Below are 22500 nucleotides of genomic sequence, written 5' to 3'. Positions count from 1 at the left end.
CTCTGGCCAAAAGTAGTGCACCTGGGAACAGGGTGTTATTTGGGAGTGCTGCACACTGAGCCGTCGTGTCCTCCGTCGTCAGATAATAATCATACAGAGAAAATAAACACCAAAATGACACATATGGAGGAAACGGGGGAACTGTGATCAAAATAATGTGTTCTATTGGTTCCTTTGCCCCCGACCACTCTGTCGTGTCACACAGTAGTGGGCTTATTCAAAGCTCCCTAAAATCCTAACCTAAGACACAAACACAATGCTACAGTGAGGGAAAAAAGTATTTGATCCCCTGCTGATTTTAATGGTAGGTTTATTTCAACAGTGAGAGACAGAATAACAACAACAAAATCCAGAAAAACGCATGTCAAAAATGTTATAAATTGATTTGCATTTTAATGAGGGAAATAAGTATTTGACCCCTCTGCAAAACATGACTTAGTACTTGGTGGCAAAACCCTTATTGGCAATCATAGAGGTCAGACGTTTCTTGTAGTTGGCCACCAGGTTTGCACACATCTCAGGAGGGATTTTGTCCCACTCCTCTTTGCAGATCTTCTCCAAGTCATTAAGGTTTCGGGGCTGACGTTTGGCAACTCAAACCTTCAGCTCCCTCCACAGATGTTCTATGGGATTAAGGTCTGGAGACTGGCTAGGCCACTCCAGGACCTTAATGTGCTTCTTCTTGAGCTACTCCTTTGTTGCCTTGGCCGTGTGTTTTGGGTTATTGTCATGCTGGAAGACCCATCCATGACCCATTTTCAATGCCCTGGCTGAGGGAAGGAGGTTCTCACCCAAGATTTGACGGTACATGGCCCCGTCCATCGTCCCTTTGATGCGGTGAAGTTGTCCTGTCCCCTTAGCAGAAAAACACCCCCAAAGCATAATGTTTCCACCTCCATGTTTGACGGTGGGGATGTTGTTCTTGGGGTCATAGGCAGCATTCCTCCTCCTCCAAACACGGCGAGTTGAGTTGATGCCAAAGAGCTCAATTTTGGTCTCATCTGACCACAACACTTTCACCCAGTTCTCCTCTGAATCATTCAGATGTTCATTGGCAAACTTCAGACGGGCCTGTATATGTGCTTTCTTGAGCAGGGGGACCTTGCGGGCGCTGCAGGATTTCAGTCCTTCACGGCGTAGTGTGTTACCAATTGTTTTCTTGGTGACTATTGACCCAGCTGCCTTGAGATCATTGACAAGATCCTCCCGTGTAGTTCTGGGCCGATTCCTCACCGTTCTCATGATCATTGCAACTCCACGAGGTGAGATCTTGCATGGAGCCCCAGGCCGAGAGAGATTAACAGTTATTTTGTGTTTCTTCCATTTGCGAATAATCGCACCAACTGTTGTCACCTTCTCACCAAGCTGCTTGCCGATGGTCTTGTAGCACATTCCAGCCTTGTGTAGGTCTACAATATTGTCCCTGACATCCTTGGAGAGCTCTTTGGTCTTGGCCATGTTGGAGAGTTTGGAATCTGATTGATTGATTGCTTCTGTGGACAGGTGTCTTTTATATAGGTAACAAACTGAGATTAGGAGCACTCCCTTTAAGAGTGTGCTCCTAATCTCAGCTCGTTACCTGTATAAAAGACACCTGGGATCCAGAAATATTTCTGATTGAGAGGGGGTCAAATACTTATTTCCCTCATTAAAATGCAAATCAATTTATAACATTTTTGACATGCGTTCTTCTGGATTTTTGTTGTTGTTATTCTGTCTCTCACTGTTCAAATAAACCTACCATTAAAATTATAGACTGATCATTTCTTTGTCAGTGGGCAAACATACAAAATCAGCAGGGGATCAAATACTTTTTTCCCTCACTGTATGTTACTAGGGTAACAGCCATTTCCATTCCAAAGGGTGTGAATACAAAAATGAATGAGGCTGGGAGGCAAAAGAAAGACTCAAACAGTGGTACCAAAGCTTAGTGTTTAAAGGGTTAAAGGTCACTGAGAAGGAACACACACTGCCAGGTTGACATATGAACAGAACACCTTATAACAGTGTTTTCTCACCATAGTGTCGATTTAAAATGCAGTGCAGTCAGTGGGCGGGACTACAGCCCATCCTCAGATTTAAGGACACCTGTCTCAGCCAATGGGTGGCTTCTATGGCCTTTGATCGACAGCTATCCGTCACACTCACCGGCGCCACAGTCCTCCTCGTCCGCCCCGTTCTCGCAGTCCCGCTCGCCATCGCATCGCCACGACAACGAGACGCACTTGTTGGTGGAGCCGCCGCAGTCAAACTTCTCCGGAGGACACGTCTGTTTGCCTGGAGGGGAGAGAGAGCGATTACTTTTTAGGCTGTGTTTCATTCCAACAGGTTGCACCCTTCCCTGCTGCCCTCACTCACTCCACTTGGCAGATCTGAGAGGCTTGGGTAGGTGGGTTAGGGTTAGAGGTAGGTGGGTTAGGGGTAGGTGGGTTAGGCGTAGGTGGGTTAGGGGTAGGTGGGTTAGGGGTAGGTGGGTTAGGGGTAGGTGGGTTAGGGGTAGGTGGGTTAGGGGTAGGTGGGTTAGGGGGTAGGTGGGTTAGGGGTAGGTGGGTTAGAGGTAGGTGGGTTAGGGGTAGGTGGGTTAGGGGTAGGTGGGTTAGAGGTAGGTGGGTTAGGGGTAGGTGGGTTAGGGGTAGGTGGGTTAGAGGTAGGTGGGTTAGGGGTAGGTGGGTTAGAGGTAGGTGGGTTAGGGGTAGGTGGGTTAGGGGTAGGTGGGTTAGGGGTAGGTGGGTTAGGGGTAGGTGGGTTAGGGGGTAGGTGGGTTAGGGGTAGGTGGGTTAGGGGTAGGTGGGTTAGGGGTAGGTGGGTTAGAGGTAGGTGGGTTAGGGGTAGGTGGGTTAGAGGTAGGTGGGTTAGGGGTAGGTGGGTTAGGGGTAGGTGGGTTAGGGGTAGGTGGGTTAGGGGTAGGTGGGTTAGGGGTAGGTGGGTTAGAGGTAGGTGGGTTAGGGGTAGGTGGGTTAGGGGTAGGTGGGTTAGGGGTAGGTGGGTTAGGGGTAGGTGGGTTAGGGGTCCACAGAGTTTCCACTACATTGCTTATCACCATATTACCAGATTTGTGTATCAGGAGAGTGAGCAAGCCCTAGTATGATGAAGCTATTACCATGATGCTTATATCTATCAAATCCTAGGTCTAGAGGCTAGGTGTTGATATGGAATCCAATCTTTTTATCCAATCCTCTCAGATTTACAGGAATAGACTAGGGTGTATAGAAGGGTTTAGGGTCTAATAGACTAGGGTGTATAGAAGGGTTTAGGGTCTAATAGACTAGGGTGTATAGAAGGGTTTAGGGTCTAATAGACTAGGGTGTATAGAAGGGTTTAGGGTCTAATAGACTAGGGTGTATAGAAGGGTTTAGGGTCTAATAGACTAGGGTGTATAGAAGGGTTTAGGGTCTAATAGACTAGGGTGTATAGAAGGGTTGTAGGGGTCTAATTGGAATTCTGCCCTAGTATCTCCATGGACCTATATAAACACAACAACCAAAACATCCCACCGACCTACCCAACATTCCAATAGTACACTACTAGTACACACACACGTCCTAAACAGAAACACAACCACTCAGCCAGTTGATGTTGTTCTCTAGCCTCAAACCCTGAAGGGACATGACAGGAACATGTACCAGTTGACAGCAGTGGAAAAGAGAACCCCAGATCACTAACCGCTCCGCACCGTCTCCGCCTCTTTCTAACCCAATCTGTTGGTGGCTCTAGATGGCACGGGCACCGTTTGATCCAGATTACTTTGTGTTTAATATCAGGCCTTGCTGTCATTAACTACACATCTCTGCTTACAGCCGGCTGTATTTAAGCCGTTTTTCACAGTCGCCCCAGAATCGAATCAGTCGGCTAAATAACATTCTCTGGTGAGAATTTGACTTGGTCTTGGTTTATGATTGCATTAGATGTTGAATGACAAAACGTTCTATTAGCTTGTCAGAGGGGTTGGGTTACATTTTCTGTTGAATGCATTCAGTTGTACAACTGACTAGATATCCCCCTTTCCCTTTCCCATAGTTGAGGTCTCATGTTGCAACGTCTCGGGTTGTAATGCACTGTAATGTATCACTGACAGGTTCTGGCTAGCGGAGTAGAACACCTGTTTAGGAGAGGTGCTGGGTAGCTGAGTAGAACACCTGTTTAGGTCAAGGTTCTGGATAGTGGAGTAGAACACCTGTTTAGGCGAGGTGCTGGCTAGCGGAGTAGAACAAATATAATTATTGAATGGAAATACCAGGAGAAGCATCTTTGGGAAAGGAAAGGGGTATATCTAGTCAGTTGTACAACTGAATGCATTCAACAGAAAATGTGTCTTCCGCATTTAACCCAACCCCTCTGAATCAGAGAGGTGTGGAGGGGCTGATGGGCCGTTCATTTTGAAAGAAAAAGCTAAAAGGGGAGTTCAACACTATGTTGGGGTTGGCATCTGTCAAAATGGACCTACAGATGATGTTTAAATTAGACTTCTGACAAATCGACTTCTATTCGGAGAGATCTACCCCCAGAGTTCTAAGTTCTAACCGAAATGCCAGACGATCAATGCTGTGTAGACATCCTGGATGATGGTGCTGTCATCTCTCTAAACCACAGATCATGTTCTTGTTTGATTCCGACATTTTTCAAACTATAAGGCTGCGTTTACACAGTTAGCTCAATTCAGATTCTTTCCCACTAATTTGTCTTTTGACCAATCAGATCAGATATTTTGGCCAAAAGATCAGAGTTGGGCTGTCTGTGTAAACCAAGGCTAACAGGGCCCACCACTTGAGGCAATGTGTTGGTGTGCCTCTGGTCTGAACGTGTGAAGGTCGCTAGGTGGTGAGAGAAGCAGCTGTTGCCCAGGGGAGGCAGAGCGAGTGGTGGGGCCTGACGTAACCTCCAACTGACTCATGGCGAAACACTGACTTGTGTCCTGGATGATCTAGCTGTAAAACAAGGTAGCCTAAGTAAAAGAGAACAGTATGGCACTGAGATATTTACTGATACAAATAGGAGAAGGGGGGGGGGAGAGATAGCTGAGAGTAGGGTGATGGAGAGAAAGTAGGAGAACAAGGGAGATGTCCAAAGATGACCTTCCTCAAATTGACTTGTTCCAGAGGGAGGAAAAGAGAGAGAGAAAGAGAGAGAGAGATAGAGAGAGAAGGAGGAAAAGAGAGAGAGGGAGAGGGAGAGAAAGGAAAAGAGAGGGAGGGAAAGAAAGAACGAGAGGGAGAGAGAGAGGGGGGGAGAGAGAGGGGAGAGAGAGAGATGAAAAGAGAGAGCGGGAGAGGTAGAGAGAGGAAAAGAGAGAGAGAGAGAGAGAGAGAGGGAGAGAGAGAGATGAAAAGAGATGAGTGGAGAGAGAGAGAGAGAGAGAGAGAGAGCGAGAGAGAGAGAGAGAGAGAGAGAGATGAAAAGAGATAGAGAAATGAATGAATTAATGAGGCCTTCAGAGTCCAGTATGACACAGAGATTTACCGATACAACAATGAAAACCGCTCAACAGCAGGAAGACATAGAAATAGAGATGAGGAGAGAAAAAGAAATAAAGGACTAGAAAGATGGACACGCACTGCCAAATGACCTTTTCAATTCCTATCCTCGAGCAAAATCAAAGCCCTCCATACCGAGTGGGAGAGTGGAGAATGATGAAGGAAGAAGGGAAGGAGGGAGGAGGAGTAGGAGGGGTGGAAGAATGCTTCCTGTTGAATCAGAAAGGCGATATGCGGGGGTGAGCAAGAGAGCAAGAGGGAGAGAGAGAGAGAGAGAGAGAGAGAGAGAGAGAGAGAGAGAGAGAGAGAGAGAGAGAAAGAGAGAGGGAGAGAGAAAGAGAGAGAGAGAAAGTGAGAGAGAGAGATAGGGAGAGAGAGAGAGAGAGAGAGAGAGAGAGAGAGAGAGAGAGAGAGAGAGAGAGAGAGAGAGAGAGAGAGAGAGAGAGGGAGAGAGAGATGAAAAGAGATGAGTGGAGAGAGAGAGAGAGAGAGAGAGAGGGAGTGAGAAAGAGAGAGAGAGAGAGAGAGAGAGAGAGAGAGAGAGGGAGAGAGAGATGAAAAGAGATGAGTGGAGAGAGAGAGAGAGAGAGAGAGAGAGAGAGAGAGAGAGAGAGAGAGAGAGAGAGAGAGAGAGAGAGAGATCCTATCCTCTAACCAATGGCCCTTTGATGAACTACACACTTAATCCCCTGTGATAAAGTAGGTCGTCACTAAGACAAGGTGGTGATTGATTAGATTATGCTAACTTGTGACTTCCACAAGCTGTCGCTATAGTTGTGGCTAATGTGTTTTGTTGGAGAAGGGTCCCCTAAAGGCCTAATAAAAGCCAATTAGTCAGAGGCAGAGTCAGAGTCAGACGCAGAGGCAGAGTCAGAGGCAGAGTCAGAGGCAGAGTCAGAGGCAGAGGCAGAGGCATAGTCAGAGGCAGAGGCATAGTCAGAGGCAGAGTCAGACGCAGAGTCAGAGGCAGAGGCAGAGTCAAAGGCATAGTCAGAGGCAGAGTCAGAGGCAGAGTCAAAGGCATAGTCAGAGGCAGAGTCAGAAGCAGAGGCAGAGGCAGAGACAGAAGCAGAGGCAGAGGCAGAAGCAGAGGCAGAGACAGAGGCAGAGGCAGAGGCAGAGACAGAGGCAGAGACAGAGGCAGAGGCAGAAGCAGAGGCAGAGGCAGAGGCAGAGACAGAGGCAGAGGCAGAGGCAGAGGCAGAGGCAGAGGCAGAAGCAGAGGCAGAGGCAGAGGCAGAGGCAGAGGCAGAGGCAGAGGCAGAGTGACATTTGCGTCGCAGTTGTTTACCGGTGGAGTGACAAACGAGGATTCAATGTCTCGACTGTTATGACACAGGAACTGATAGGGAACTCGTCATCTGTAGTACAGTAGTTGGCTCATTGAACTTAATTTGAAGTTCACTGCAGTTTCTATGATGTGAGGGAAGTGTGGCTTTTGTTTTGATCTGTATGGCCTCACTTGTAGGTGCAGATAACTACCAAAATAATGGAAACACTTGAGTAAATGAGGGATACAAAGTATATTGAAGGCAGGTGCTTCCACACAGGTGTGGTTCCTGAATTAATTAAGGAATTGACATCCCATTATGCTTAGGGTCATGTATAAAAATGCTGGGCAGGCCATTATTTTGGTTACAATGGCTATGCCCCCATAGGATGACAATGCCCCCATCCACAGGGCACGAGTGGTCACTGAATGATTTGATGAGCATGAAAACGATGTAAGCCATATGCCATGGTCACTCAGTCACCAGATCTCAACCCAATTCAACACTTATGGGAGATTCTGGAGCGGCTTAATCTGGAGCCGAAGGAAACGCACACCTGTTTAGGAAAGGAGCTGGCTAGCGGAGTAGAATACCTGTTTAGGAGAGGTGCTGGCTAGCTGAGTAGAACACCTGTTTAGGTCAAGGTTCTGGATAGTGGAGTAGAACACCTGTTTAGGAGAGGTGCTGGCTAGCAGAGTAGAACACCTGTTTAGGAGAGGTGCTGGCTAGCTGAGTAGAACACCTGTTTAGGTCAAGGTGCTGGCTAGCGGAGTAGAACACCTGTTTAGGAGAGGTGCTGGCTAGCAGAGTAGAACACCTGTTTAGGTCAAGGTTCTTGATAGTGGAGTAGAACACCTGTTTAGGAAAGGTGCTGGCTAGTAGAGTAGAACACCTGTTTAGGAGAGGTGCTGGCTAGCTGAGTAGAACACCCGTTTAGGTCGAGGTGCTGGCTGGCGGAGTAGAACACCTGTTTAGGAAAGGTGTTGGCTAGCGGAGTAGAACACCTGTTTAGGTGAGGTGCTGGCTAGCTGAGTAGAACACCTGTTTAGGGGAGGTGCTGGCTAGCAGAGTAGAACACCTGTTTAGGTCGATGTGCTGGCTAGCGGAGCAGAACACCTGTTTAGGCGAGGTGCTGGCTTGCGGAGTAGAACACCTGTTTAGGGGAGGTGCTGGCTAGCGGAGTAGAACACCTGTTTAGGAGAGGTGCTGGTTAACGGAGTAGAACACCTGTTTAGGAGAGGTGCTGGCTAGCAGAGTAGAACACCTGTTTAGGTCAAGGTTCTTGATAGTGGAGTAGAACACCTGTTTAGGAAAGGTGCTGGCTAACTGAGTAGAACACCTGTTTAGGAGAGGTGCTGGCTAACTGAGTAGAACACCTGTTTAGGAGAGGTGCTGGGTAACAGAGTAGAACACCTGTTTAGGAGAGGTGCTGGGTAACAGAGTAGAACACCTGTTTAGGAGAGGTGCTGGCTAGCGGAGTAGAACACTTTAAAAAGAAAAGGAGAGCCTCACACTCTAGGAGCTCAGATGCAATAATTTAATAACCAACGTTTGGACAGACAAGCTGTCTTCATCAGGGTATAATGACAAACACTGCGGGTCACTAGTTTATATAGTTTCAAAGGACACACAGGTGTCTGTAATCATGGCCGGGTGTGGCCTGATATCATTGGTTAATTCACAGATATAAACAGAACATACAAAAACATGAATGGATAGCATATAATCATAGCACAATTTGGCTACATAGGCCTACAAACATTTTCTTGTTTTAACAATAAACTGTCGAGGTCACCCCCTATCCTAGGGAGGGTGACGTTCTATGCCGATATATAACGTAGGGACGAAATCGAGTGGTTTATTGTTAAAACGAGAGGCTGCCTGGATTTTTAATTTAAAGACTCTTGCTCCCTTCGGCCTCAACGTAGACTTTGATCTGAAGCCATTCTTGTGATTATTGTGTTTTTGCTATCCATTGTAAATGTTTGTAGGCCTGTGTAGCCAAATCGTTTGGCACTCACGCAGGCTCAATCAAGCACTTAAAGTATTGGAAAGAAAACAAATACCATTTGAACCCAAGTCTACACTACAGCCTGCAAGGCAGCCAGAGAGTCAGCCAGTGTGTCGTACTGCCTGGTGGTGGGTAGGTTGAGAGAGTAATTTTGGCACAGGCCGCTGAGCAGAAGAAATGGCACCAATCGCTCAGACGACACTAAGTCACGGGCAGATTTACCGCTCCATTAAGACGGGCTAGCATAGCCACGTCCCTCTCTGTGAATTATGGATCAGGTACAAGAATGCTAGCTTGCTAGCTAAGCTACAGTGAGCATATCAACCAGGGTTAGCAACCAGGGCAAGCATTCTACTGTATCTACTGTAGCTTAATTAAGCTGGGATAGCGTAGCCACACCCGCTCTGTGAATTATGGATCAGGTACAGGAACGCTAGCTAAACTACAGTATCAGCCTGCAATGTTACCTACCATTAGCATAGCTAGCGTTAACATACTACTGTATCCATGGCTCATGCAGCTCACTCACGGTGAATAAGGCATTGTTGTTTACCACAATATGTGTATCGTCTGGGTTCAAATGCAAGTCGTCATGGGGGATGTGGCATGAATCAGTGCACGGGAAGACAGTGCACGTGAAGACAGTACACGTGAAGACAGTGCACGTGAAGACAGTGCACGTGAAGACACGTGCTATTATGATGCTAATATATTGGCACTGATATGTACAGTACACATGAGCAGTGAACTGTGAAAACATGTTACTTACAGCTAATGTGAAATAAGAAAGCAATACAAATAAATAAATGCTCATGTACACACACACACACACCCCACTGAAATACACATCTTTGCATCTTTGCATAACTAAAATCCTCTCCGTTATTAAGTCAGTAAACTCAGACAAAGCCTTATTCCTCATTACCCCTAACAGTAAAACATCTCAATGGAGTTGACGCTCAATATCTACAAAGAGACGACTGGCTGAGACTGTTTTTATTAAACCCCTCCTCATAGAACTATCCATAATCCTCTGTGGTTATGTAATTCTAAATCTAAATGGGCCAAAATGAGGAACTAAATCAAGATGTTAATCAATAGAGAGGATTTGTATCTTCAGGTATCATAGGCTTCTTTCGGAAGCTGCACAGAAGCTTATACTGTGTTCTAGTTATCTTTCCTGCAGCTGTACAGAGCTGTCACTCTAGAATAATAATAATATGCCATTTAGCAGACGCTTTTATCCAAAGCGACTTACAGTCATGCGTGCATAATTATTTAATTTTTTTGTGTATGGGTGGTCCCGGGGATCAAACCCACTACCTTGGCGTTACAAGTGCCGTGCTCTACCAGCTGAGCTACAGAGGACCACCAGAATGTCTGGTACGTGTGTCATATCAAGCAGCGGTGGATATTACCAACAGTCAGTGCTTGAAGTAGAAGTAAAAGGGCACTGGCACTCATTTTAGGTGCCGGGACTCATTCACATTTTACAGTACCAGTGTTTTACAGTACCAGTGTTCATATTTGAAAATGAATATTCTGTAAGAGGTGCAAGCACTCCAGTAGAACATGTGAGGTGCCGGTACTCTGTACTCGGCCCTTTCTAAAAGCCTCACCTTCTTTTCAGGCCCAATTCAAGCACTGCCAACAGTCATCTTGAACCGGGCTCGAAGTAGTTACACCTTTTAGCCAATGGTGATTCATCCCTAAGGGCAGAAGGAGTCCTGGGACTCAGGAAAAAACATAAGAGCGAGTGAGTGAGTGAATGACTGAGGCTTAATGGCCATTCACTTAATGGCCATTCACTTGGGGGACGAGTCCTCTAAATGTTTACTAAGGGCTCTATTCAATCTGTAAAACTGAAACTTTACAGATTCCGCGATAGAAATGTAAAGGTAATTTCCGATTGAGCTGACATAAGCAGCGTTTACCGTGAATGCAGTCCCGGCTAAAGCGGGAACATTGCCTTTAAATTACAATCACACTGTAAAGCTGAATTTCCGTGATGTGGATTGAAGTCAATGGGAGTGGAAAATAACCCTTTTCTGCTGTTCTGGAACAGCGAACAAGAGAACAGTATTTCTACAGTAATAAATATACAAGATGGGGAGTATACATGTTCTGATGATCCTCTGTGATTCCACTTTACCTCGCTAGGAAGAAAACAATGAGGTCTGGCATTTAAAGTGAATCTCCACAGAGAGCCATTCATTTTGCAGTACTTTTGAGTAACGAACCTACTCAGCCAAAGCCCCAGCCTGAATCTTTCATGTGCCAGTGTAACGCTACTCCAGCGTGTAATTATGAGTCCACTCATTGCACTACAATGATCTGGGCTGGCACAGATCAAGGACTTTTCTGTATGGTGTGTGTGTGTGTGTGTGTGTGTGTGTGTGTGTGTGTGTGTGTGTGTGTGTGTGTGTGTGTGTGTGTGTGTATGCGGCACAGATATAGAGGAAAAGTGAACGAAATAGAGAGAGAGAGCCAGAGAGAGAGAGAGCAGAGACAGAGAGAGAGAGCCAGAGAGAGAGAGAGAGAGACAGAGAGAGAGAGCCAGAGAGAGAGAGAGAGAGAGAGAGAGACAGAGAGAGAGCGAGAGAGAGAGACAGAGAGAGAGAGACAGAGAGAGAGAGAGAGAGAGGGAGCCAGAGAGAGAGAGAGCCAGAGAGAGAGAGAGAGACAGAGAGAGAGAGAGAGAGAGAGAGAGCCAGAGAGAGAGAGAGAGAGAGAGAGAGAGAGAGAGAGAGAGAGAGAGAGAGAGAGAGAGAGAGAGAGAGAGAGAGAGAGAGGATATGCGTCAGCAGCAACCTTGGGAAAATCCTCTGCATTATCATTAACAGCAGACTCGTACATTTCCTCAGTGAAAACAATGTACTGAGCAAATGTCAAATTGGCTTTTTACCAAATTACCGTACGACAGACCACATATTCACCCTGCACACCCTAATTGACAAACAAACAAACCAAAACAAAGGCAAAGTCTTCTCGAGCTTTGTTGATGTCAAAAAATATTTTGACTTAATTTGGCATGAGGGTCTGCTATACAAATGGATGGAAAGTGGTGTTGGGTGAAAAACATACGACATTATAAAATCCATGTACACAAACAACAACTGTGCAGTTAAAATTGGCAAAAAACACACACATTTCTTTCCACAGGGCTGTGGGGTGAGACAGGGATGCAGCTTAAGCCCCACCCTCTTCAACATATATATCAACGAATTGGCGAGGGCACTAGAACAGTCTGCAGCACCCAGCCTCACCCTACTAGAATCTGAAGTCAAATGTCTACGGTTTGCTGGTGATCTGGTGCCTCTGTCCCCAACCAAGGAGGGCCTACAGCAGCACCTAGATCTTCTGCACAGATTCTGTCAGACCTGGGCCCTGACAGTAAATCTCAGTAAGACAAAAATAATGGTGTCCCAAAAAAGGTCCAGTTGCCAGGACCACAAATACAAATTCCATCTAGACACCGTTGCCCTAGAGCACACAAAAAACTATACATACCTCGGCCTAAACATCAGCGCACAGGTAACTTCCACAAAGCTGTGAACAATCTGAGAGACAAGGCAAGAAGGGCCTTCTATGCCATCAAAAGGAACATAAAATTTGACATGCCAATTAGGATCTGTCTAAAAATACTTGAATCAGTTATAGAACCCATTGCCCTTTATGATTGTGAGGTCTGGGGTCCGCTCACCAACCAAGAATTCACAAAATGGGACAAACACCAAATTGAGACTCTGCATGCAGAAATCTGCAAATATATCCTCTGTGAACAACGTAAAACACCAAATAATGCATGCAGAGCAGAATTAGGCCGATACCCGCTAATTATCAAAATCCAGAAAAGAGCAGTTAAACTCTACAACCACCTAAAAGGAAGCGATTCCCAAACATTCCATAACAAAGCCATCACCTACAGAGAGATGAACCTGGAGAAGAGACCCCTAACCAAGCTGGTCCTGGGGCTCTGTTCACAAACACAAACAGACCCCACAGAGCCCCAGGACAGCAACACAATTAGACCCAACCAAATCATGAGAAAACAAAAAGAAAATTACTTGACACATTGGAAATATATATTTTTAAACAGAGCAAACTAGAATGCTATTTGGCCCTAAACAGAGAGTACACAGTGGCAGAATACCTGACCACTGTGACTGAACCAAAATTAAGGAAATCTTTGATTATGTACAGACTCAGTGAGCATAGCCTTGCTATTGAGAATGGCCGCCGTAGGCGGACCTGGCTCTCAAGAGAAGACAGGCTATGTGCACACTGCCCACAAAATGAGGTGGAAACTGAGCTGCACTTCCTAACTTCCTGACAAATGTATGACCATATTAGAGACACATACTTCCCCCAGATTACACAGACCCACAAAGAATTCGAAAACAAATCAAATTTGGATAAACTCACATAACTATTGTGTGAAATACCACAGTGTGCAATCACAGGAGCAAGATGTGTGACCTGTTGCCACAAGAAAAGGGCAACCAGTGAAGAACAAACACCATTGTAAATACAACCTATATTTATGTTTATTTATTTTCCCTTTTGTACTTTAACTATTTGCACATCATTATAACACTGTATATATACAGTGAGGGAAAAAAGTTTTTGATCCCCTGCTGATTTTGTACATTTGCCCACTGACAAAGAAATGATCAGTCTATAATTTTAATGGTAGGTTTATTTGAACAGTGAGAGACAGAATAACAACAACAAAATCCAGAAAAACGCATGTCAAAAATGTTATAAATTGATTTGCATTTTAATGAGGGAAATAAGTATTTGACCCCCTCTCAATCAGAAAGATTTCTGGCTCCCAGGTGTCTTTTATACAGGTAACGAGCTGAGATTAGGAGCACACTCTTAAAGGGAGTGCTCCTAATCTCAGCTTGTTACCTGTATAAAAGACACCTGTCCACAGAAGCAATCAATCAATCAGATTCCAAACTCTCCACCATGGCCAAGACCAAAGAGCTCTCCAAGGATGTCAGGGACAAGATTGTAGACCTACACAAGGCTGGAATGTGCTACAAGACCATCGGCAAGCAGCTTGGTGAGAAGGTGACAACAGTTGGTGCGATTATTCGCAAATGGAAGAAACACAAAAGAACTGTCAATCTCCCTCGGCCTGGGGCTCCATGCAAGATCTCACCTCGTGGAGTTGCAATGATCATGATAATGGTGAGGAATCAGCCCAGAACTACGCGGGAGGATCTTGTCAATGATCTCAAGGCAGCTGGGACCATAGTCACCAAGAAAACAATTGGTAACACACTACGCCGTAAAGGACTGAAATCCTGCAGCGCCCGCAAGGTCCCCACTGCTCAAGAAAGCACCTATACATGCCCATCTGAAGTTTGCCAATGAACATCTGAATGATTCAGAGGAGAACTGGGTGAAAGTGTTGTGGTCAGATGAGACCAAAATCGAGCTCTTTTGCATCAACTCAACTCGCCGTGTTTGGAGGAGGAGGAATGCTGCCTATGACCCCAAGAACACCATCCCCACCGTCAAACATGGAGGTGGAAACATTATGCTTTGGGGGTGTTTTTCTGCTAAGGGGACAGGACAACTTCACCGCATCAAAGGGACGATGGACGGGGCCATGTACCATCAAATCTTGGGTGAGAACCTCCTTCCCTCAGCCAGGACATTGAAAATGGGTCGTGGATGGGTATTCCAGCATGACAATGACCCAAAACACACGGCCAAGGCAACAAAGGAGTGGCTCAAGAAGAAGTACATTAAGGTCCTGGAGTGGCCTAGCCAGTCTCCAGACCTTAATCCCATAGAAAATCTGTGGAGGGAGCTGAACGTTCGAGTTGCCAAACGTCAGCCCCGAAACCTTAATGACTTGGAGAAGATCTGCAAAGAGGAGTGGGACAAAATCCCTCTAAAGATGTCAAATCAAATCAAATCAAATTGTATTGGTCACATGCGCCGAATACAACAGGTGCAGACATTACAGTGAAATGCTTACTTACAGCCCTTAACCAACAGTGCATAAATAAAACAACAACAAAAAAAGTGTTGAGAAAAAAAAGAGCAGAAGTAAAATAAAGTGACAGTAGGGAGGCTATATATACAGGGGGGTACCGATGCAGAGTCAATGTGCGGGGGCACCGGCTAGTTGAGGTAGTTTAGTTAATATGTACATGTGGGTAGAGTTAAAGTGACTATGCATAAATAATTAACAGAGTAGCAGCAGCGTAAAAAGGATGGGGTGGGGGGGCAGTGCAAATAGTCCGGGTAGCCATGATTAGCTGTTCAGGAGTCTTATGGCTTGGGGGTAGAAGCTGTTGAGAAGTCTTTTGGACCTAGACTTGGCACTCCGGTACCGCTTGCCGTGCGGTAGCAGAGAGAACAGTCTATGACTAGGGTGGCTGGAGTCTTTGACAATTTTGAGGGCCTTCCTCTGACACCGCCTGGTATAGAGGTCCTGGATGGCAGGAAGCTTGGCCCCAGTGATGTACTGGGCCGTACGCACTACCCTCTGTAGTGCCTTGCGGTCGGAGGCCAAGCAGTTGCCATACCAGGCGGTGATGCAACCAGTCAGGATGCTCTCGATGGTGCAGCTGTAGAATTTTTTGAGGATCTGAGGACCCATGCCAAATCTTTTCAGTCTCCTGAGGGGGAATAGGCTTTGTCGTGCCCTCTTCGCGACTGTCTTGGTGTGTTTGGACCATGATAGTTCGTTGGTGGACACCAAGGAACTTGAAGCTCTCAACCTGTTCCACTACAGCCCCGTCGATGAGAATGGGGGTGTGCTCAGTCCTCTTTTTTTTCCTGTAGTCCACAATCATCTCCTTTGTCTTGGTCACGTTGAGGGAGAGGTTGTTGTCCTGGCACCACACGGCCAGGTCTCTGACCTCCTCCCTATAGGCTGTCTCATCGTTGTCGGTGATCAGGCCTACCACTGTTGTGTCGTCGGCAAACTTAATGATGGTGTTGGAGTCGTGCCTGGCCATGCAGTCATGGGTGAACAGAGAGTACAGGAGGGGACTGAGCACGCACCCCTGAGGGGCCCCCGTGTTGAGGATCAGTGTGGCAGATGTGTTGTTACCTACCCTTACCACCTGGGGGCGGCCCGTCAGGAAGTCCAGGATCCAGTTGCAGAGGGAGGTGTTTAGTTCCAGGATCCTTAGCTTAGTGATGAGCTTAGAGGGCACTATGGTGTTGAATGCTGAGCTGTAGTCAATGAATAGCATTCTCACGTAGGTGTTCCTCTTGTCCAGGTGGGAAAGGGCAGTGTGGAGTGCAATAGAGATTGCATCATCTGTGGATCTGTTGGGGCGGTATGCAAATTGGAGTGGGTCTAGGGTTTCTGGGATAATGCTGTTGATGTGAGCCATGACCAGCCTTTCAAAGCACTTCATGGCTACAGACGTCAGTGCTACGGGTCGGTAGTCATTTAGGCAGGTTATCTTAGAGTCCTTGGGCACGGGGACTATGGTGGTCTGCTTGAAACATGTTGGTATTACAGACTCAGTCAGGGACATGTTGAAAATGTCAGTGAAGACACTTGCCAGTTCGTCAGCACATGCTCGGAGTACACGTCCTGGTAATCCGTCTGGACCTGCGGCCTTGTGAATGTTGACCTGCTTAAAAGTCTTACTCACATCGGCTACGGAGAGCGTGATCACATAGTCATCCGGAACAGCTGGTGCAAACCTGGTGGCCAACTACAAGAAACGTCTGACCTCTGTGATTGCCAACAAGGGTTTTGCCACCAAGTACAAAGTCATGTTTTGCAGAGGGGTCAAATACTTATTTCCCTCATTAAAATGGAAATCAATTTATAACATTTTTGACATGCGTTTTTCTGGATTTGTTGTTGTTATTCTGTCTCTCACTGTTCAAATAAACCTACCATTAAAATTATAGACTGATCATTTCTTTGTCAGTGGGCAAACGTACAAAATCAGCAGGGGATCAAAAACTTTTTTCCCTCACTGTACATAATATGACATTTGAAATGTCTTTATTATTTTGGAACTTTTGTGAGTGTAATGTTTACTATTCATTTTTTATTGTTTATTTCACTTTTGTTTATTATCTATTTCACTTGCTTTGGCAATGTTAACATATGTTTCCCATGCCAATAACACCCTTAAATGGAATTGAAATTGAGAGAGAGAGAGAGAAACAAAAAAGAAAACAGCATGCCTCATACCTCATCAAGCTTCAGCGTAATTGGAGCGTGGTGGAAGGAGTGTACGCTGTACGTTAATTAGCATTAACATATGTAAAACAGAGGCTCCACTATCACTGACTGCAAACATACAGTAGGTCTCTGCCTGGCACCAACAGAAGAGAAATACAAACTTCAAACAAACACCGTCCCTGGGCTAAATGTGTTGTGAATTACAGCACGTTGCGCCACTTTTTGGCATCTGGGCTACTGCTTGAAGTGTGGAGTTGTCATGACAACACTTTACAGTTTAAGGAATGAGCGTCACACAGGGCTAGCCATATTTGCAGCGCTAATTTGACGTTTTGTTATTGTCGAGACTTCTGACACTTTTCTTTCACGTTAGATTTTTCAATTTCTAGTACATCAGAAGTTCGAGGTTAGAAGTTCTTACTAAATAGTGTTCTGAATTAATTCTCAAAGTTCTACAGAAAGTCCATCAAAATCAGTTCAGAGCATTCGCTAATAATGTGCTTCTGACACAACAGGTTGACGAGTTCAACAAGGAGATGAGAGAAACCTATTATTACGATGAAGAGACGTTCACCGTTGCGTAACAAACAGGTTTCCTGTCTCTCATGGTGCCTTTTGGTACAGTCCACAGAAACACAGCTGGCTCTCCAGTCGCTCGCTTCCCCCACCATATTAATGCGACTGTGACCATGGGAGCCGCTCTCTGAGAGCCAGCTGTGATGATCTACTACCTTTTCAGGAAAAAGACATTCAGGACGTCCTAATTTGGACGCCATCATGTGGACTACAAGCCGAGTTAGAAATAGTGCATTTGCTCCATTCTCAACCTTGAGAGGAATGACATGTATGTCTCCATTTTGGAAGTGGAGTGGAAATGACTGAAAATGGCTGGTTCATGTACGGCTGTTTAACCAAGAGTAACAAGGCAACAGTAAACATGTCATCCCCCACGAAGGATGCAGCGCCCCGCCTTGGGCCAATTAGTGACAATTATTCAAACGTATTCAAACCTATGTTGCATAGATTAATGAGAGAGAGAAAAAGAAAAGATCAAGTCTTCTTAATTGTCAACTGTATCTGTTTGGAATTACAGCCTATAGATAGTCTACACACCATTTCAAAATGTTCACCTTTTGTGAATGGGCGGAGCTTATAGATCCTTATGGGAAACGTGTTTCTCATGAAGAGATGCATATATGTACTAAATGTCATGACTGTAGCTCAAAAGGGACAGGAGATATGCTTGGTCAAAGTTTGGTTGGGGCCAAAAAGTCTAATTTGCGGAAAATGTAATGGGCTGAGCTTATAGGTCCTTATGGGAAACTTGTTGCTAATGAGGAGATGCATATATGTACAAAATGTCATGACAAACGAGACAGGAGATATGCTTGTTCAAAGTTTGGAATATCAGTTGATTACAATAGCGCCCCCTTGGGTCAATCAGTGACATTTTGTAAATGCCGGATCTCTATGGCAAGAAGCATCATTCACCCAAGTTCCGTTAAAATCGGGCCAGAGGTGTCTGAGATATTGCATGTGACTAACGTAAGATGAAGGCAGATCCATAGTCGTCGTCCGTCCCCCCCCCCACCCCCCGCCACCCCCAATCATCATCGTGGGGGACAATCATTTGCTGTACAGTAGCCATGGAAACCAAGTGTAATGGTTTAACCCTGCTGCCAATACAACATGAATCCATAAGTGATTCATATTAATTGAATGGAAAATGATATTATGTGAACATGAGTTGTAGGCCTCCTCTTGTACTACATGAGCATACATACAAGATTTAATCAACCGTATTGGTGTATTATTCCATTTAAATAGGCTTTTTAGTTTTTTTCCCGTGATCTCTATCTCCGCCCACACAGAGACAAAATTCCTCCCTTATTCATATTTAATTGGATTTCCAATGCAAACATGTTATCCTTCAGAGGTCCCTGTCTCTTTCTCTAACTCGCCCTCACACTAACTTTCTGAGGGTGACATTAACGTTGGCGACTTGTCGGCTGTTCTGTTCTTCATGCATTATTCATGAGATAACGACCCACACAACCTGATAAATCAGTAGAAAATGACGGGGGGGGGGAAATATACGATAACATTTGCTTTTTCCAACTCCCTTTCTGCTATGGTAAATGCACGAAAATTCCTTTTAAATAGCGAGCTCAATGACAGACTTTGTGTTCAACCAATCACAAGATCAAAACGTGAGTGGGTAGTATCAGGTTGTACTGGTCTCAGTCTTGACTCGGACTCGAACCCCTCTTCGTCTTGGTCTCAGTCTTGACTCGGACTCAAATAGCTCCAGTCCCGGTCTTGACTCGGACTGGAATAGCTGTGGTCTCGGTCTTGACTCAGACTTGAATACAGAGCATTCGGAAAGTATTCAGACCCCTTGACTTTTTCCACATTTTGTTACGTTACAACCTTATTCTAAAATTGATTAAATCATTTTCTCCCCCTCATCAATCTACACACAATATCCCATAATGACAAAGCAAAAACAGGTTTGTAGAAATCTCTGCAAATTTCTAAAAAACTGAAATATCACATTTACATAAGTATTCAGACCCTTTACTCAGTACTGTCATTTACAAAATAGCCTCCAACACTCTACTCAGCAAATTGGATGTAGTCTATCACAGTGCCATCCGTTTTGTCACCAAAGCCCCATATACTACCCACCATTGTGACCTGTACGCTCTTGTTGGCTGGCCCTCACTACATATTCGTTGCCAAACCCACTGGCTCCAGGTCATCTATAAATCACTGCTAGGCAAATCCCCGTCTTATCTTAGCTCATTGGTCACCATAGCAACACCCACCCGTAGTATGCGCTCCAGCAGGTATATCTCACTGGTCATCCCCAATGCCAACACCTCCTTTGGCCGCCATTCCTTCCAATTCTCTGCTGCCAATGACTGGAACGAACTGCAAAAATCTCTGAAGCTGGAGACTCTTATCTCCCTCACTAACTTTAAGCGTCAGTTGTCAGAGCAGCTTATCGATCACTGCACCTGTACACAGCCATTCTGAAATTAGCCCACCAAACTACCTCATCCCCATATTGTTATTTATTTTGCTAATTTGCACCCCAGTATCTCTATTTGCACATCATCTTCTGCACATCTATCATTCCAGTGTTAATACGAAATTTTAACTATTATGGCGTATTTATTGCCTTCCCTCCATAACTTACTACATTCGCACACACTGTATATATATTTTCTGTTGTATTTTTGACTTTATGTTTTGTTTACCCCATATGTAACTCTGTGTTGTTGTTTTTATCGCACTGCTTTGCTTTATCTTGGCCAGGTCGCAGTTGTAAATGAGAACTTGTTCTCAACTGGCTTACCTGGTTAAATAAAGGTTAAATAAATAAAATAAAATAAACTTTGTTGAAGCACCTTTGGCAGCAATTACAGCCTCAAGTCTTCTTGGGTATGACGCTACAAGCTTGGTAAACCTGTATTTGGGGAGTTTCTCCCATTCTTCTCTGCAGATCCTCTCAAGCTCTGTCAGGTTGGTTGGGGAGCGTCGCTGCACAGCTATTTACAGGTCTCTCCAGAGATGTTCAATCGGGTTCAAGTCCAGGCTTTGGCTGGGCCACTCAAGGACATTCAGAGACTTGTCCCGAAGCCACTCCTGCGTTGTCTTGGCTGTGTGTTTAGGGTCGTTGTCCTGTTGGAAGGTGAACCTTTGCCCCAGCCTGAGGTCCTGAGCGCTCTGGAGCAGGTTTTCATCAAGGATCTCTCTGTACTTTGCTCCGCTCATCTTTCCCTCGATCCTGACTAGTCTCCCAGTCCCTGCCGCTGAAAAATATCCCCACAGCATTATGCTGCCACCACCATGCTTCACCGTAGGGATGGTGCCAGGTTTCCTCCAGATGTGACGCTTGGCATTCAGGCCAAAGAGTTCAATCTTGGTTTCATCAGACCAGAGAATCTTGTTTCTCATGGTCTGAGAGTCCTTTAGGTGCCTTTTGGCAAACTCCAAGCAGGCTGTCATGTGCCTTTTACTGAGGAGTGGCTGCCGTCTGGCCACTCTACCATAATGGCCTGATTGGTGGAGTGCTGCAGAGATGGTTGTCCTTCTGGAAGGTTCTCCCATCTCCACAGAGGAACTCTGAAGCTCTGTAAGAGTGACCATCAGGTTCTTGGTCACCTCCTTGACCAAGGCCCTTCTCCCCCGATTGCTCTGCTTGGCCGGGCAGCCAGCTCTAGGAAGAGTCTTGGTGGTTCCAAACTTCTTCCATTTAAGAAAGATGGAGGCCACTGTGTTCTTGGGGACCTTCAATGCTGCAGAAATTTTCTGGTACCCTTCCCCAGATCTGTGCCTCGACACAATCCTGTGTCGTGACTTCTTTAACATGAATCTGAAGACTGTTATCTCTAATTAACTAACTATGTTTAATTGTTACCCGACTAAATTAATCATGTAACAATTAACTCATTAGTATCTGGGGCACCACGAGAGCGGTTCTTTCAAGAGTTACCATCTCCCGAATTAAACTCTAAAAAGTATTTACCGATCACAACTATAAACAGTCAACTCATTAATCATAACCTCGTATCATATCATCATTCTGAAAGTCGTATCCTCCTTGCATCTGCAAAAACCAGAGCCTTACTTACGATTCAGTAGTACAAAAATTGGTTTAATTATTTATTTACTAGCTAATTAAATGGGAACACAGGATAAACATACACACTCTGCACCGGTTATTGACTGGAGAAAACAGGTCCCTAGCGGAATGACAACAACATGGCTTGTTAAAGAGAAGAGATGGAGAGGAAGAAAGAGAGGGAGAGAGACACTTATCCTTGATACATTCAGAAACTACTCTCACCTACAGTAATTACATACTTGGCACACAAACCGCCACCCGCTTTGAGTAAGAAATCATGAATGTATTTACGTGAAATGTCTTAGTTCGCCGGGCATCTCTCGGTGAAACGGGCCGCCCTGGAAAGGGAGTTGGGCCTTCTCGCGGCACGCTTGTAAGGCTCTGATTGTCCAAACAGGTTCCAACAAGTCTTCTACTGTTGTTCTCTTCTTCTTAGTTGTCCGGTCTCTGATGACTTGTCGTGTAGTCCTGAACAGAACTACAGAGTTGATTTTCCTTCCATTCACTCTTGAAGCTGCTTCTTTGAAGATAGGCTAGCCAGCCGTATCGATGGTTCCCAGTAGGGTAATGGGCGTAGCGTAACAGGATGGCTTGAGCAGAGTAATAGGATGGTCCTACTTAAATTCGCTTTCGAAGATACTTTACTTAGGACAGCTAATCAGCCGTACCAGTGACTGTCCGGGAGGTGAGTTTTCCTTCTTTCCTTCTCATTTTAAACGTGTAGCTGCCGCTTTCACGTTTTCTGGTCTGATATGTTAATTCGTAACCCATCCTTTTATACACTCTGCTCGAAAGGGGGCGGTTCCGTCAGGCTGACACGCTTTCTGACCTCACATTGGGTAGTGACTACTAATTGTGCCAAGTTATGAAAAACAATTCTCATATAAGTTCTCAAATCACATCCCTCTCTTAACAAAAACACATATTACATA

General features: G+C 45.4%; 1 pseudogene; it reads right to left on the bottom strand.

Moving 5' to 3' along the window:
• LOC121581674 overlaps positions 1 to 22500 on the bottom strand; it is a 187918-nt pseudogene that overhangs the window by 93417 nt on the left and 72001 nt on the right.

The sequence above is a fragment of the Coregonus clupeaformis genome, chromosome 14, assembly GCF_020615455.1.
Source record: "Coregonus clupeaformis isolate EN_2021a chromosome 14, ASM2061545v1, whole genome shotgun sequence".
Lineage (NCBI taxonomy): Eukaryota > Metazoa > Chordata > Actinopteri > Salmoniformes > Salmonidae > Coregonus > Coregonus clupeaformis.
Note: the sequence above shows the minus strand (reverse complement) of the source record. Positions and strands in the feature narration are given on the sequence as shown.